General features: G+C 32.2%; 1 long non-coding RNA gene and 1 other non-coding gene across 2 annotated transcripts; one reads left to right on the forward strand and one right to left on the reverse strand.

Moving 5' to 3' along the window:
• Window positions 1-1,402: 1,402 nt before the first annotated feature.
• TRNAP-GGG (transfer RNA proline (anticodon GGG)) lies at window positions 1,403-1,478 on the reverse strand. Its single transcript has one exon. It is a non-coding gene; the product is annotated as a tRNA-Pro (tRNA).
• An 8,261-nt stretch (window positions 1,479-9,739) lies between these two features.
• On the forward strand, window positions 9,740-12,081 carry LOC139097794 (uncharacterized). The gene is made up of 3 exons (XR_011545096.1): window positions 9,740-9,900; window positions 11,186-11,222; window positions 11,277-12,081. It is a non-coding gene; the product is annotated as an uncharacterized lncRNA (long non-coding RNA).
• Window positions 12,082-17,956: the final 5,875 nt, after the last annotated feature.

Below are 17,956 nucleotides of genomic sequence, written 5' to 3' on the forward strand. Positions count from 1 at the left end.
CAATGTAATTTGTAATGATAATCATATTTTGTTGTTAATAAAAACATTTTTTATAAGCTGCTTTGGATACTCTTTTTTTTTGGTGGGAATTTTAAAGGTTTTTTTATTTTTGTGGGTGAGTTTTAAAGGTGATTTTGGAAGGGAAGCTTACTAAGGAAGTTGTCATAATAATGATTCTGGATGTTATGGTAGGGTTTTTGCAATTGATGAATGTATAAGGCAATATAATGCAGTAGTGTAATGGTCAACAGCAGCACACTCAAAATTCGAGGATAAAATGACGATTTCCAGCTTTACTGGGTTCAAATCCCATAAGAGTACATCCTCTGATCACAAATTTTAGCAGGATGAGCTCTACTGAGTTTGAATCTCACCAGAATAAGCTCTACTGGGTTCCAACCTCTTCAAGATATTCTGGAATCAAAGTAAAAGGAGCTGATTAGATTTCAGTTATCCTGCTCGAGTCCAAACCACACAAAAATGCGCTTTATTCTTCGACCCATTAATCATAAGCCAACCAGTGGATCTGAAATGGACATCTTTTCCATTTTTGATTCAACTCGTTGCCGAGCATTCAGCAGAGTTGACAGCAAAACGCCAAAATGAAGTGGAATTGACTATACGTCTTCCAGGTGGCTGTTTTCTTCCCAATTTTGATATCAAACACTGATATTAACTGCAATGTGCTGCTCGGACTATTAACAGTCAAACAAATAAATGTCCAACAATCTTTAAAACTACTCAATCCACATTCATAAATTCATCCATCAAACAATAAAAGAATCACATTTATAACTGCTTAAAGCTGTCTGTAACGCCATCAAAAAAAGTTCAAATCACATTTCAAGCTTAAATATTCAAAAAAATGAAATAAGAAGCTCAAAAAAAATTATTCTTCATATTCCGTCTTCCTTAATCCTTCAGACGTCTTCATGTCGTATCGACATGACTATTGTTGTGAATAAGAAAGAACGGAAGCAAAAAGAAATTCCAAAAAAAGAAATTTTCATTCATTTCAACAAGTTAACATTTTGATAAAGTGATAATCATGATTGTGAATATTTATGATGGCAATCAAAAAACTGCTATGTATATTATGTCGAATGAGAAAGCAGAAAATATATTGAATGTGTCTGAGAACTGCTGCGACGAAGGACGACTGGGTGGATGTGGATGAATAAGAAGAAAAAAGAAGGAATTGTGACATAAATTTTCTTTGCTTTTGCTTTCATATCAATAATTTATGTATTGAGACAAGGAAGTGACACTGAGGAATTGGATGAGAATTGGCTGTTGAGGATGTGGATTGGATAGACTGGATTAAGAATGTGGAAGATCTTTTAGGAAGATGGAACTGAGGCAAATTTGTAGTTTCAATGAAAAAGGACATTTGCCAACAACATAGCCCGAGTGGGACTCGAACCCACGTCTTACGATTCCCAGTCACAAGCTCTACCACTGAGCTACCAGGAGTTGCTAGAAAAAGTGGCACTTTAAGACATAAAGCACACTTAAAACATATTTTCTCTAGAATAATCCGTGAAATCCCTCAATATACCCCCAAAGCTCCCCATCCTTGCATCCACAAAAATATAATTGTCATAAATGAGAAGAAAAATATAAAATAATGTGACAATGAAACAGCAAAATATTATGAAAATGAAAGTTCTCCGCTGAGTACGAAACTATGTGACTAAAACTTTTTTTTATATCATGCTATATGTGAGCATATCAAAAATATATAAATTCTGCTATTCAGCAAACTATAACATAAGCAGAAGCAAGAAGAAGACGATGAAAATTTATACTCAGTAGAATGATGTACAAACAACTCATTGTATATTTGGCGGTTATTTTGATGATAAACTGCAATTTCTATTCAGCTTTATTGTCGAACTAACATAATGTCGTAACTATATGTTAGATCTTTGATAAGAGTACAAAATATTATTGTGGCAGTCGACGAAATATTTATTTTTTTTTTGTGGGGAGTTTCTTTTTACTTGGTTGGATGGCTGGATATTGTCATATTGTGGGAGGTTATAGGAATTGAATGTGGAAGTTGGAGATTCAGATTCTGTCTTTGGATGGCTTTACCAGCTTCTAGATCACAAAGGAGCTTGGTAAATTTTCCAACCTAAGCCTGAGCTGAATTCGAGCTCTGCTTGTGATTTAGACTGCTTAACAAGGGTACGGAACTGATAAAATGACTTAAAGTGATCAAAAATGATCCAATATGACTGAATATGATCAAAAATCAGCATCAAGGAGCAAATCGTGTCTGAACAGAGTGGAATCTGGGGTATCGAGCCATAAATACGCGAATATGTCAGTGCGAGAGTAATGCCTCTATGGCCGAGTGGTTAGGGAACAGTTCCGATGTCTATATCATTCATTTTATGAGCTTAGTAGTTTCAATTCCCACCATAGACCGATCTCCCAATCATTTTATAGTAACCTGTCGATATGACAAGTATTTAGACGATCCTAAAGACATTACGTTCATTCTAGCTAATTTACATCCAATCTACGTTGCAATCCCCTCCAAACCTCCCCAAAAACACTCAAAAAAATCCAAATTACCCCTTAAAAATCCAGTTAATAATCCACAAAATATTCAAATAGCTCCACTAAGTAAACTTAATAAAAATTTTGATGGACATAAAGCTTATGAAAATGTGCATAATAAAAAATACAGAAATTCCTCCACAAAAGCTTTCTTTAACAACGTTGAGGATTGAAGAATATGCTCAACTATTTTTATGAGTTATTGCTTGATACTTGAGACAGTCATACATAAATGTGAATATATCGAGCAATAAAAGGAATGAATTGTTTGAATATTTCACTGTTGATCTTATTGACTTGTGGAGTGAGGTGAAATGAGAGCTAGTTGGTGGATAAAGGATGAATGGATATAGGATTGAGAAGTAGTAAGTGATATTGGATGTAAATTTTAATTTATGTGATCAGGTTCACGTCATGGTTGCGTATTGTCGTTAATACAGTGACGATCGTGTGTCCTAGTGCTATATTGGACAGTTCGGGCTACTTACTAGCTTCCTTGCTGTTCCTAAGTTCATATGCATGTGCAATCAAGCTTCCTAGCTTAGCATTCAATAGAATTGATAGCATTTTAACATTATGTCCAAATTTTGGAGTCATCTCAACATCCACAACAATCACAGCATCCACAAAGCTCCAAAATCGCTTCTCCTTCAACCTCAAAACTACCAAAAGTTCAATCTTATCCTTTACCCCAAAAAATTCCTTCCTTCCTTCTTCAAGAAAAGAATTTAAACTTTAGTGACCTTTCATGTCCCCACTGATACTCATTCAAGCTTTCCACAAATCATCATCGTCGTCTTTTATATATTCATAATGTGGTTTGAAGTAACAAAGAGAATAAAATGCCATAAATACATGAAGACACACACAAGAGTCAGTCCCCAAACATCTAAAATTATCCCTTTATTTTGTCTGAAAAAAAAAATCATTTTTTATCAGAGTTCGTGAAGATCGAAAAAATCTTTGATTTTCCAAAATCATTTTTTTTTGTGATCTCAAAAAATCATGATTTTTTCGATCTTACGTAAATCATTACGTATGATTTTTTACGTAACGAAGATCATTTTCAAAATGATCTTTTCTACGTAAAATCATTTTGTTTACAAATTATGTTAATGAACAACTATGCTCATTAGTACATTAATACTTAACATGATTTGTTTCTACAGCATTTTTAGATGATTATTAAGTCGTTTTGAATCTATTTACATTACTTTAAGTACTAAAATTAGCTGAATTTTCATTCAAAGTGATATGTTCTGGATCATATATTTAGTTACATTAAGCACCTATAACCGTGTAAATAAATTCTAGATAGAGATTTCAGATGATTATCAAGTCATTTTAAATTGAATCAAACCTTTTTAAGCGATTAATTTAACTAAAAATATGATCCAGAACATATCACTTTGAATGAAAATTCAGCTAATTTTAGTACTTAAAGTAATGTAAATAGATTCAAAACGATTTAATAATCATCTAAAAATGCTGTAGAAACAAATCATGTTAAGTATTAATGTACTAATGAGCATAGTTGTTCATTAACATAATTTGTAAACAAAATGATTTTACGTAGAAAAGATCATTTTGAAAATGATCTTCGTTACGTAAAAAAATCATACGTAATGATTTACGTAAGATCGAAAAAATCATGATTTTTTGAGATCACAAAAAAAAAATGATTTTGGAAAATCAAAGATTTTTTCGATCTTCACGAACTCTGTTTTTTATTATCAAAAAAAAAAGTATGTGAACCTTTCTTGATTCTTTTTTGTAAAGGAACGGACGATGATAGTGGATGAGACTCAAAAGGCAAGGAAGAAAGTTTAATATTGAGAAATTTCAATCGAGAAATAGTTGGCTTTTATGGGAAATATGGATGTAAAAGGATGGGAAGTTTGTAAGGTAGATGCTGGGAAATTGAGTAGCTGACCATCTTTACTTAGATGACTACAGCAAAGGCTGACAACAACCACCCCCCAGGAGACCTTCCACTCATTGTTAATTGGGCTTATTAACGCCAAAAAGAAGCCAATTTGATAAAGAATTGAGTCAGCGTCCTGTCGCCATTATTAGTAGTATCCATTTCAGATCATTATAGTATCAGTGACGGACCCTCTTTCATTTGACGTCCATCCAGCTCTAAATCTCCCAAAAATCCTCCAACACCATCCAAAATCCACCTTAAAGTCATCAACCCACGAGCAACAACATCAAAGTCAAAAATACCTTCCCATTTCCACCTCCAACCTTTAAAACAGACAGCAATTCAGGAAGAAGAGTTGCTCACACGTAACCCATCAGAACCTCACATGATGATTCAAATTCATTGTGACATATCCATTAAATATCTCCATCCTTCTGTATTTTAAAGAATATAAAAATTGCCATTAGATTAAAGATGTATAAAAGGTCGTTCCTTAATACCAAAAAAAAAAGAATATTAGAGACAGAAGATTCATCTATGCGTCCCATCTGGTAATCAAACTATCGAATGGAATCGATTCATAATATTGATATTAGAAAATTAGATATTAATAAGTGACACATTTAATGGTTTTGGGATACATAGTGAAAGTGCCAACGACCTTCTTACGGATTATAGACGCTGACAGAAGCATATAAATGTGAAATATATTTTTTTAAAGCTTAAATTGTATGTTTCATAAACAATCCACTTGATTCATTCCGCTTTAGTACACGAAAACAATATAAATCCTATTTATTACCGCATTCCTTCATCATTGTTTGTGTCGCAACAAGCGTCTCATAACAACTGAACATACATATGAGTGTACGTTTATGTATGAGCTGAAATAAAGAATATATATATAAAAAATATGAAGGAAAAGCTGTCGCAGACACACAAATTTTCCTCATCGCGCTTTATCTCATTCGATTTAATATATGGGAAGGAGCTAAAGAAGTAGAATGAAGCTGAATGGCAAGGGATGGTGTCGAGGGAGCTATAGTAGGGTATGGTGTATTTTAAGGTAGCTTTAAGTATTCAAGAGCTCGTTATTCTTTGTGAAGACTTGAATAAGACAATTTAGACCAGTGTTGCCCAAACTGTTGGACGTGGCTCACTATTGAACACTATGGACCGTATATCGTATGTGGTTCCGGTCTATGCTTCCAACCAAGGAGTGCTGTGTCACAATACCTGATGGGTATCTAACTCATATCCAGCACCATAAGATGACATCAGGTACGCATTCAGTTGGTGAGTCAACTGCCCCACCATCGCTATTGGAGCATGCTGTCTAAGATAGACAATATTTCACAATTTGATCTGCACAGTCATGTTAGTAAGGATAACCCCTTGCATACATCATCCTTTACTAGAGGTGTCGATAAACCAAGGTATATCTATATGGATCATAACAGAACCACTCAAGCCCATCACCCATAAGTCACCACATCCAGCAAACTAGAGCAATTTCTTAACATGACAAAAAATACTTCCAACAAGAAGTAAAGCACAAAACATAGAAAGAAATGTGCAAAACAATATGTCATAAATATGATGAGCAATATCCGTATATAATGAAAATGATATGAAGAAATGTTTAATAACAAATTTTTCAATAAGAGAAGCTTAATCAGCACAAAAATGGGCGAAGAAGACTTTTCAATGATCTTTGACTTTTGGATTAAGTTTTTTTGGAGCTTTTATGTCAATTTATGTGGACTTTATGAAGGAAATTGGATGTACTTGGGTTGTTGTGAAGTGTAGAGGATGTTTGAAGGGTTTGATGACTAGACTTGCAGGGTGGAGGTCATAAAGTTGCTGCTAAGTGCTATAAGTCTCAGGTTCGAATCCTATCATCATCCTTGACTCCAAATTCAGTCAAAATCAAGCTTTATGACCCAAATTTCCCTCTCTTTAACCTCAATTTCAACATCCATGACTTTACATCCCGCGATCTCAACCCAACCAGCTACAGCAAGTTCAACAATGTCTCATAATAAAAGCACTAATTTATCTCCAATCCACAATCTAAGATACAAGAAGTCACATATGAGAAAATGATATGAGAATTTACAGCATAAAAACAAAAAAAAGGAAAGGCAAGCAAGCTACAGCAAGCAACTCGTGAAGGAAGAAAGAAAATCTGCTGAAAAAGATATTTACGATATGCTTATGCTCTAGTTAGGAGCCCATAAAATTAATGTCGCATGCTCGTTCATCTCTCACTTTTCGTACATCGTAAGTAGAATGCGTTTGTGACAAGATAAAGTTCCTAAATTATACTTATACATGACGTTCATGTACGTAACCATTGCGAGTAGCATCATCTACTTCAAGGATCATTAATGATGATATTTATGGATGAGAATTTTCTCAGTCATTCGTTCACATATGCTTTAGACTTAATGGTTGATGCACCTTAATTTTGGGAGTATGTGGTGGATGTTTGGTTGGGAAAGTGGCTTGGAATGTATTTGAAGTGTAGTTAGTGATTCTTGTGAAAGAAGGAATAAGGTCAAAATGACTTGGAAGGTCGAAAGGGACAAGCCATGCAATCCAGAGTTGGTTCAATGTTGAAACTGCCACTGCTGAGGTCCGGAGTTCACTTTTAAGAGTCTCAACTGCATTGATGTTGTCTTTTTGGATTATTGGGGTCCGGATCATCAAAGTCCTGCCAATTCTGATGCAAACGTCAGATAACAGTGTCCCCAATCAAGAGTAACTCTAGAATTTGACTGGTTTTTGATCGATCCGACTCACTCGAAGCCAGAAACACGCCTGTCTGGGTCTGGTTTCTTGGTATACATCTACACCGGGATCTACTTCTAAACGTAAACTTTCCCGTACCTTGAGGAATACCTTGTAAATGTATTAAATGTAGATGAAAGGCTAGGTGTAAAGAGAGGGGTGTCCTGGTGGCTTCACGACTGCTATCCTGATGAATTTTGATGGCAAAAATGAAAGATTTTTGAAAAATTTCAATTAATTGAGTTCGATTCCTACACAAACTTCAAAAATGCGCCTCCCACTCGTAAAAATCTTATCAACCCTCGCTTTTACTTATTTTTTACTTCCATTCAAAGAAAATTTTCTCCTTCTTTTTTTGTTTCCTATTTTTTTGTAACTTTAATTAAATGTGGTGCCGCACGTTTTCTTATACAACATACAACACACGGAAAAGAGTAAGTAACAAAAAAAAAAGTTTTTTAGCGTGCCAAGATAAATATCATGTCAATACATCATGATGTAAGGCATAATGAATCACACATTACCGACTCATTTTATAGCGTTTATAAATTCCCCACGGGCGATTCTTCACATATCACATTTATTATGTGTGTATTATATGTAGGAATGAGCATATATAATACCACCGCCGCGTATGTTAATCAATCTCATCCTCAACCCTTTTTTAGAGCAACTTTTTTCCTCTAACCCTCTAAAATTAAAAGTTTTTGACTTTTTTTCATGTTGGATGTTCCTTATAACTCATCCCTGATCAAAGAACACTTGCCATTTAATGAAGAAATTTCGTTGATTTTTTAATATAAAATTAAATTTTTCATATGTGCGCATTTCCTTCATTCCTTCATTCCCTCATACCCAAGTTAAAGTGTTTAATTAATTTTATTGTACAATCTTCCTTAATTGTCAATGTTTGCTCATGTGCTTCAATGAGAATGTAAACACACAGATTTTTTAGTGCTCGCATGGGTGTTTTTTCATACATTTATGTGCACATTCATCATATTGATTAAGAACAGCTAGAAAAATTTAATGCATGCATGATTGTAAAGAATTACGGATGTTGATTAATAATTTCTTTAAAGAGGTTTGACAAGCGTGTAAAAGTGAAATAGATGGATATATTATTTGTTTAGGTAAAATTGATATGCTGTACATTAACAAGTTGTTTGGAATGAAGATTAAGGAATTTTAAATGAAAGTATGAATGACATAGTATGATTATATATTTAGGTATGTAGGTTAGGGGGTTAGGAATGACCTTAAACATCTTGTAGATTGTATATTGTGATACTTTTTGAGATGATTGAATTTTAAAAGGGGGTCGAAATGAAGGAATTGATGCTTTATTCATACTCAATGATTTTCTGGTTAGGATGCAAGATGATAATGTCGATGTTGCTGATGAAGACTGGCCTGCGCCCTTAGTTTTGGTCAAAGCTCAAAGTCGACTCGGATTTATTGTGGAAAAGAGCGGTAAGAACTCTGGTGCTGGTCATATATTCCAATTATGGCTTTAATGTCACTCTCTCACTAGATATTTAGCTTCAGACTCTCACAATTGGGAATAGGATTTGAACCTTATTCTAAAGAATTTTTACTCCAAATTAATTTCCAGCACATCCAAAATTCACACTCAAAACGACCTCCAATATCTCTATCTACTGTTTATTATTACGCCAAAAGAATCAACAACATGCTACCTCCAAAAGAGTTAAGTTTATAAAAAAATTTACGCCACATTCAACACACAGTTGATTAAATATTATGTATATAAACAAACTCATTGTTTGACTTACTGATTTGTCCAAGTGTGCAGTCAATATAAATTCTGTGTAGATGGAAGTTTCCTTTGATGTACTTGTGACTTTGTTGATCATTTTTGATAAGATAAGATAAGGAATAAAAATTTGAAAATTTGAATAAATTGTTGGAAGTGAGACTTAGAGGATTAATGAAAAATTGTTAGAAACTTCAACTTTTTCAATGCAAATTTTTGAATTTTTTTGGAATTTTTACATTTTTTTTCATGAGTTAGTGAAAATTGATTTGAAATTTAAGTCAAAAGAGTTATTTAAAAATAGAAAATTCCTTAAAAAATTTTGAAAAAAAAAACAATAAATGCTGCTATTGCAGAAATCTCTTTAACTAACTCACTAGGGATTCGAACCGAATTCTTGTTCAAATTTTTATGTTCAATTTTAATATTTTAGTTTCTAATTATCGTAAAAATTCAACAAAATAAATTTTGACAGGATTTCAAATCATTATGCATCACCTACATAGCGTCCTCCATGCTTCCATCAAAAACTATCAAACTTCCTTCAAACCAATTAACAACATCAATAAAACTCTCTTATAATAAAAACTAAAAACATTCAATTTGTTTGCAAAAAATATTATACAATTTCACATTTTTCTCACCTTGAAACGACTAAAAATTGCGATGTTTTTATTATTTGCATCGACAGAAGAACAAAGAAAGAATTTTATTATGGCTGAGAAAATATCGTGTTTTGTTCCAGTCAGCATCAAATTAAATTGCGTTGTTAAAGTAATAAAATTGTGAAGCGTAGTTTTTTTTGCATAAAGAGGGAATAATGTTTTAAGTTCAGGTATGTTCCTGTTTTTTTTTGTTGTTGAAATGAAGTTGGAAATTGAAGAAAAATAATTGGAAATTTTAAAAAAATTGAAAATTTTAGAAGATTTAAAAAACTTAAATCGAAAAAATGGTAAAATTTAATTTTTGAATCTGGTAAATTAGAATTAAATTTTAATTTTATTTTCAATAATTATAAAAATTTTAACTCAATTTTAACTTTGATTTAATTCAAAAAAAAATTTAAAATTGACTTTTGCTCATTTAAAATTAAATTTTTAATTGTTCAAAAGTTAAAACTCTAACATAAAGTGAGTTCAAATCTCAAAATTCTACTTTATTAATAATAAGATTGTTAAATACAAACTGATATGTTTTGATTCATTTTAAATCAAAAAACACAATTTTTTTTTGAAATTGTTTCAAAATTTCATTACATTTTTCAACTTTAATTCCAGACACTTTTTAGCGCATTTTTGAAACTTGTTTTCAAAAAGGTAGCTTAATAAGACACTTTGTTCGGCTGTTCGGGCGAAGAAAAACTTTTTAACTAGACATCGTAGAGAGCTCGGAATGGTTTTAAAAGATCAGTTCCATTGTTTTATTGGCCGCAAAGTATTTTAAAAATCTTAAAACAATCTCTAAATACGATAATTAATGAATTTTATATTTCAGTACAAAATGTAAACAAACTTTTGCGAGAAAGCTTTGAAATTTTCAAATCCGTTAAAAAATTTGAATTTCAGAAAAACGTTTTTTCAAAATATTCTTAATATTTGAAAATTAATTGCTTGAATTCTTTCTTTAACGAATCTTATCGATCTTATTTTTGCAAAGCGGACACAAGTGACTTAGACCTTACTGGAGCTTGTTTTTGGGTCTATAAGTGTCCTGGATCTTACTGGATCTTGTTTTTTAGGTCTGGAAATGACCTGCATCTTACTGGATCTTGTTTTTTAGGTCTGGAAGTGACCTGGATCTTACTGGATCTTGTTTTTAGGTCTGGAAGTGACCTGGATCTTACTTGATCTTGTTTTTTTAGGTCTGGAAGTGACCTGGATCTTACTTGATCTTGTTTTTTAGGTCTGGAAGTGACCTGGATCTTACTTGATCTTGTTTTTTTAGGTCTTTAAGTGACCTGGATTTTTTGTTAGGTCTAAAAGTGACTTATTAACCAATTACTGATCGCTGGGACAAAAATGCGCTTAAGTCCCTCGATCAATAACACGAGGACTTCTGTAATTTTTATTCATTCCCAACATCAAAAAAATAAAAATTTCATTTCTCTTCTCAATTTCCAGAAGGTTAACGAACGTGAATCCAAAAATTTTCAGCAAGGTGCAAGAAAATATTCTTTGTGCAGCATATAAAAAAATATATTTATTTCTTTAGATAGAATTTCAATTGATGTGATGATATTTTGAGCTATAAATGAAGAAAATATTTTTCACAAGAAAAGCATCAACAGCAATCTGCATTTTTGTGAAGGAAACTTACACTTGAATTGATTGAAAATATTTATGACTTAAAGATGTTGATTGTAAGTTGGATTGAAAATATGTTGTTGATATGGTAATGAAATTGTGCTTATTGGTGCTGGTTGTTGAGGAAAATTCGATGGAAATTCGGGAAATTGTGATGAAAATTCTAAAAATTTATGATTTTTGTCAGGATTACGAGATAAATTTATAAGTTTCGAATCAAAATTGGATTACTGAGTATGAAAGGGGTTAGGGTAAAGGTCCCCAACATCACCCAACCCTCTTAATGAGGAAACTTTGATGGAAATTCGGAAATTTTGGAAAATTATTGTCAAAATTGTGATTTTAATCCAGAAAATTGAATTTAGAGATGGAGGAGGCGATACAGGGGTTAACCCCAAATATTCCCCCATCCCCCATGAATATACCATCAGCACTAACTCATCCCACACTACAATAACTAATAAATTCCCAATAATTCCCATCCACATAATAATAATAATTTTTTTGTAAGACATCCACAAAAATAAACTTTAAATGGCAATAAAAACCATAAAGGTAATTGGAAAAGTTTTTCCGTCTGCCAAGATTTTCACATTTTTGCGACATATGAGTCGTTACGTCTTACGTTTCCTATTCATATTTTATAGTACAGAGCAATGTATGAAAATCATGAATAATTAAATGCAAATAAAAACACTTTAGAAAACTAGAAAGTTTCTGTGAAAGGAAGTATCACGCTGCTGACTCATACCTATGATATTTTGTGATTTTTGGGTGGGATTCGGCATTAATATCTGTGCAATATTTTATATGAAAATGTTGAGGATTTTAGTCAGTTTTGTTTGAGATTTACATATTGAGTTACATGAGCTTAAATTACATAAAGGAGGCATAAGGAGCTATTATAGAATGCAAATAGAATCAGTCTAAAGTCTGGAAGCTCTTTTGCTCCTTAAGAGACCCTTGTATCGTCCAATTGGGACCTTATAGAGCTATATATCACCAAGATTGCTTTACAAGTCCACATCAAGTCTAAAATGCGCTCTAAACTCAAAAATTCTTTACCAATTCCTCCAAAATCTCAAAATTTGCACATCAAAAAATATTCCTTCAAGAAAGTATTAAGCACATCCAGTTCCTAAAGTATTAGAAGAAGGGGGAAAATATGGTAAAAAATACTAGTCATGTATAAATAGATTGCAAACACGTAGTTGATGTAATGCCTTGAATTACTAGTTTATATTTAACAATTTTAAGAAAGTATATCCTTTTTTTTCATATTCATCGAAACGATAATGGCTGTGAATGATGAAACATAAATGCAAAATAGGATGTGTAAGTTGTGAAATAAATAGAAATTTTATGTTTATGTAAGGATTATGAGCAATATGTAGATAGTTTAGTGTAAAATACATTTGATGTTTATTTTGGATGATGAAAAGTGAAGGATGCTTGGATGAGTGGGTAATTTTGATGGAATATTGAGTTGGAATTAAGTGGAAATTTTGAAGTGGAAGTGAAAATTATGTTTTAGTAAGGAATTTATAATGAAAACATCGTGGAATTGAGAATTAGCACTTAAAAGACAATATATAGTAATCAAACTAAATTTAAATTATAGACAGCTTAATATTTGGAAGGAGTATTTGTGGAAATCAGGAAACAGAGCCAGCAACAGAGTTAAGCAGCACAACAAAGCGGCAAACTGTGACAAACCACACATTTCAATGTAAAAATGGATCGAAATCAGTCTTCACTGTGTCGACAGGACAACCTTGTGGATTACCGTTAATTCAGCAACATAGCGGTGTCCTAGTGAACCAACTGGGCTGTTAAGGATAGCTGTCAGTAAACTGGCACTTATAATGAGAGCTCGAATTACTAAATATCCAGATTAAAAGAAGATTTTGCTTAAATTAGACCTAAATCTGCACCCGTCGGTTCCGGTTTTGATTAATTTCTTCTTTCTCATACAATTTTGGATGAATCCTAGTTTTTAGCAAGCTCTAAGCTGGTTTCTAAGAATTTAGCTTGCTTATGAGCTTAATACAGCTTAATTATGGAACAATATCCATAAAATGCATCAATTCTGCCTCATTTCATTTATAAACTCCAATCAGCTACAACAATCAAGGAAGTTGAGAATTTTAAACATAATTCACAACGCAATTCCTGTCTTTTATTCCTTTATTCTACCAGAAAATCCATTTTCACCTCCTCTCATCCTCAATAATCCCACCATCAATCAGAAGAGGAATTACATAACCTCACGACATGTTCCATATAAAGCATAAATTCATACATGATATTTAACTCATGTCCGTGCATATTTCCCTTTCAAAAACATTTCAATGTCACTCCAACTCCCAAAAAAAAATATATACTTTATATCCATCAAACCATCCATAAATCGACATGACGCCAACAATAATTTTTAATAAATTTTTAATTTTTGCACTTTAAAGACACAGTGCCGCAGTAATACACATAAATGAATGTTAGTTAGCTGTCTATTCTTATTCTTATTATTCTGATGTGAATTATGCTATTCTGTCAAATGCTTCATCCTGATTGGCTGTCCTCGAAGAAAATATTTCAAGTTCAAGTATAATTTTTTGAATTTTTTGTTTCAATCATGCCAACAGGAAAAATTGAAAGCTCCTACATATGTCTGTGTATATATTCTGGAATTTTTTTTTGCCATCCCTTTTTTGTCTCCCTTTCGTACATTCAGCTTTATACAGCAACACGAATACATTCAAGCAATAGTAAGCGAAAGGCTAGTCATCGGGTTTTGCTTGTGAAATCGGGAATCGGGATTTTATGTGCTGCTATTCTTCTTATTGATACATTTTAGTTTCCCCAGTTGAAAACCACCCTGCACTTGTTCCAGAAACTTTCTCTTTCTATCATGAATTATTTTATATACCGAAGCTTTATAACTACACACCATCAACATTTGAGAGGAAGAGTCATTTTTTACTGATGTGGAAGTAACAGCAATAATAATAATGGTTATGTGTTGTTTGAGGGATTATTATATAACATTATTCCCAACTTTGTCCTTGCTTTCTCCTTGTAAAGGCTTTATGGATTGTTGTTGTTGGATTGTACACGCGCCTGCAATTTTAAAACTGATTTTATTGCAAATATTTGTGCAGTTTTAAGGATGCACTTTGTCGGTGTTTGTTTGAACTTGAAATGGATTTTATGGGCATTTGGTTTATTATAGTTGATTGTGGATCATTCTAAATTATCGGCAATGAATCACTAAGCATCATCAACAGTTGCACATCTTAACACATCTATCAAAGAATCTTTCGATCACCAATCTTGAATCTAGATTTTTGTCATTTACCTCAACACGATAATCAATTGCAAATCAACAAGAAGTGCTATTATGAAGCTTAATCTATGAATTATGTGGAACTGACACCAAACCGATCAATCTACAATTTTTACTTTTTAAAGCTGTAAGTTATCCAACAAATGATCATGGAATGAAGCTTTAGATAGGTGGAACGGTAGATCAGATGGAAACCAGCAACAGCGACAGATTTAAATGTCATCTGAGGAAAGCTATGGATCCAAATTGATTTCTACAGTCAGCGAAGTAAGTATGTCATCCGTGATACATTATTCTTAACAGATTGATCCATTTACTTCGTTCCAAATGGCTTTAGCAAACCGTATCACTGACTATTATTATATTTACTTACTTTACTGGCCTGAAAATTCGACTGTGATCCATGGACTCAATTAGTTGACGTCTGAGGTTGGTTCAAACGCTGGCTGCCTTTTGTCAATTAATAATATCAAATGCATTGTCAAGATACCAAATGCACTGTCTCTACTAACAGCCTCTATCCTTGAATTATTTAGCCGCTCCGTGACTTTTACTAAACCGTCTCAATTTAGAGCTTCCAAGAGATAAGTAATTTCCAAGATCATATTTTTCGAATGGAATTTGGAGAAATTAAGAGCTTCATTAGTCTTGTTGGGATAAATCATTGCATTAAGAGCTTTGTATATACCTTCAATAAGCATAAAATCAATTCTCAAAAGACATTATCCAAGACATAGCCCATAAAAGCTATCCTTAATCTCCATCAACTCCACAATATCATCTCAAAATTTGCGCTTAAAATTCCCATCATTCCACTATGATTTAATTACTTATTTTTTTGTTTCCCGGTTCTTTTTTGAAGCATTCTGGAAAATATTGATTAAAATGCGGAATATGTGCAGGAAAATGAAAATTCGCACATACATATACACACACATGCTCGAGTATCTAAACTATATATGCAAAATTTTCATTTCATGTTCTATGTGCAAATAATTGCTATGGCAGTAAAATAATAAAAAACATTTTTAAAATAGAAGATATAAAGGGTTGCAAAAAAAGAATTGAAAGGGTTGCAAAAATATACAGATTTGGCATATATCGCCATAGTACAGTAAACAAGAATATTTTTTGTACAACTTTTAATTTATGCCATCGATTTTTTATGTATGATGAATAATATGCAAAAAAGGAGAATTTATTTGCCAGCTCTAGAGCAAGTTGACTTCATTTATTCAATGTCACAGTTACCAATTTTATTTTTATTTCTCGTTCCAGAGTCAAAATGGAATTGAAAATTTGATTTAATAATTTATGATTGGAAATGCATTGAATTGTAATTGAGTTATTGCTTTTGTGTTAGAAGTCGATCGATGGACATTAATTTGAATAAATAGAATTTAGAGGCATTGGTGGGCAGCCTGTGTGCCGGAGCAACCTTGTGAATCATCATTTTACCAACTTTACGCAGTTACAATCCGAATCTGACTAGACTTTTCTGGGTTTGGGTTTGACCCGAGTCGGTAGGACCGGTCTACTGCTATTGCTGCTTTTTCACTGTCAGTGGACCACCAAGTTGTCTTGAAAATGCCTTAAACTGCTTGTCGTATGTGGTTTCGGTCGTGGCTTACAACCAAGGTATGCCATGGCTTAAAAAAGGTTGTCTACCACTGATTTAGAGGGTATAGTAAGAGATTCGATGGGAGTTTCAATTCAAAATGGCTTTTTGGTATCAAAAATTACAAAATTTTTCGTTCTTATCGAGTCACACCAGTGAATTCTTGTCCAAGCGATCAGTAATTGATTAATGAACAAATTTGAATCATTTCGACAATCAAGAAGTATTTAAATCACTTTCTCGACCTGCAAAAAAAGATCCAGGAAGGTCCAAGTCACTTTCCGACCTAAAAACAAGATCCAGTAAGGTAGCAAAAAGAAATTCAACAATCATATTTCAGAGAGAAAAATTAAGCCATTTTTCTGATAGGAATCGAACACATGATTAATATTATTATTTTGCAAATGTCCTGCAAATATCACAAACTCAATGTCCATCATTAACCAAAAACATCCCTGATTATAAAATCAGCAACAACCGCCGATACAAAACCAGAAACTACAACTTCAAAATTACATGCAAAATAAGCAAATTAAATAGAATTTGCGCTTTTTAAGTGATTCCATTTAAATTGATGGAATTTATTCATCTGCAAGTTCCACAAAAATAATTTCAAATGAGCTTCAAATTGCAATTAACTGCATCAGTGCATCAAAAATTCATCAAATAAACAAGAAAACTTTATTTGATTTTGAATATTTTTTGTGTGCATTTTATTTGCTATTGTGAATGTGCTACACGTGTACATAACCCTTTCTACCTTACGTATATCAAATAACATGGTAGATGAAGCTATATAATGCTCGATATAGTGGGATATATAGTAATTTTATGAGAATAGTGTTTGAATATTTCCTAGTTTTTTTGTTGGATTGTTTATGGGATATTGGTAAGTTTGAGTAGAAAATTACGAGACTGAATTGAATTTATTGATAATTTTTCAACAAAAAATTATTGAATATTTGAAAATTTTTGCTAAAAAAATCAAAAAATGAATAATAAAATAGATACCATATAATTTCTTTAAATCTATGAGACTCGAACTCACACTTCTTACAAAATTTTTTAAAAAATTCCAAATTTTATTATAAGAATTTATCTACAAATCCTTAATATAAATGTATAAAATATCCCAAAAATTCCCCAATTAATACAAAATTAAATCATCTACCATTAAAATCATGCCTATAAATAAATATTACCTCATAAAACCAATTTATTAAATTCCTAGAACAAATAAATTACTGATTTTAATGGATTAATTTTATAAAAATTTTACTAATATTTTCATTTTACGGACCGCAATTGCAACATAAAACTGTCTCCTAATAAATTACGAACATGATATGTTAAAATTTACAGGCACAATAAAAAATGTGACTTTGGACGTTGAGGATTTGAATTTTAAAAATTCTAGTATTTTTTCAACGGTTTTTTGAAATTTGAATTTTTTAAAAAGAATAATCTAGAAAAATCTAGTAATTCATGGAGTGCAATGTGCAATTCCAATGTTTACTATGTTTCAAAAATTTCTCTTATAAATTCAGATTTTTTGGAATAAACAAAAATCTTTTCACAATTTTTTGAATCTCAACATTTATCGGAACTAGTCCCATTGATAATC

This window comes from Chironomus tepperi, unplaced genomic scaffold, assembly GCF_022539635.2.
Source record: "Chironomus tepperi strain 1889 unplaced genomic scaffold, CSIRO-AGI_Ctep_v1 contig_430, whole genome shotgun sequence".
Lineage (NCBI taxonomy): Eukaryota > Metazoa > Arthropoda > Insecta > Diptera > Chironomidae > Chironomus > Chironomus tepperi.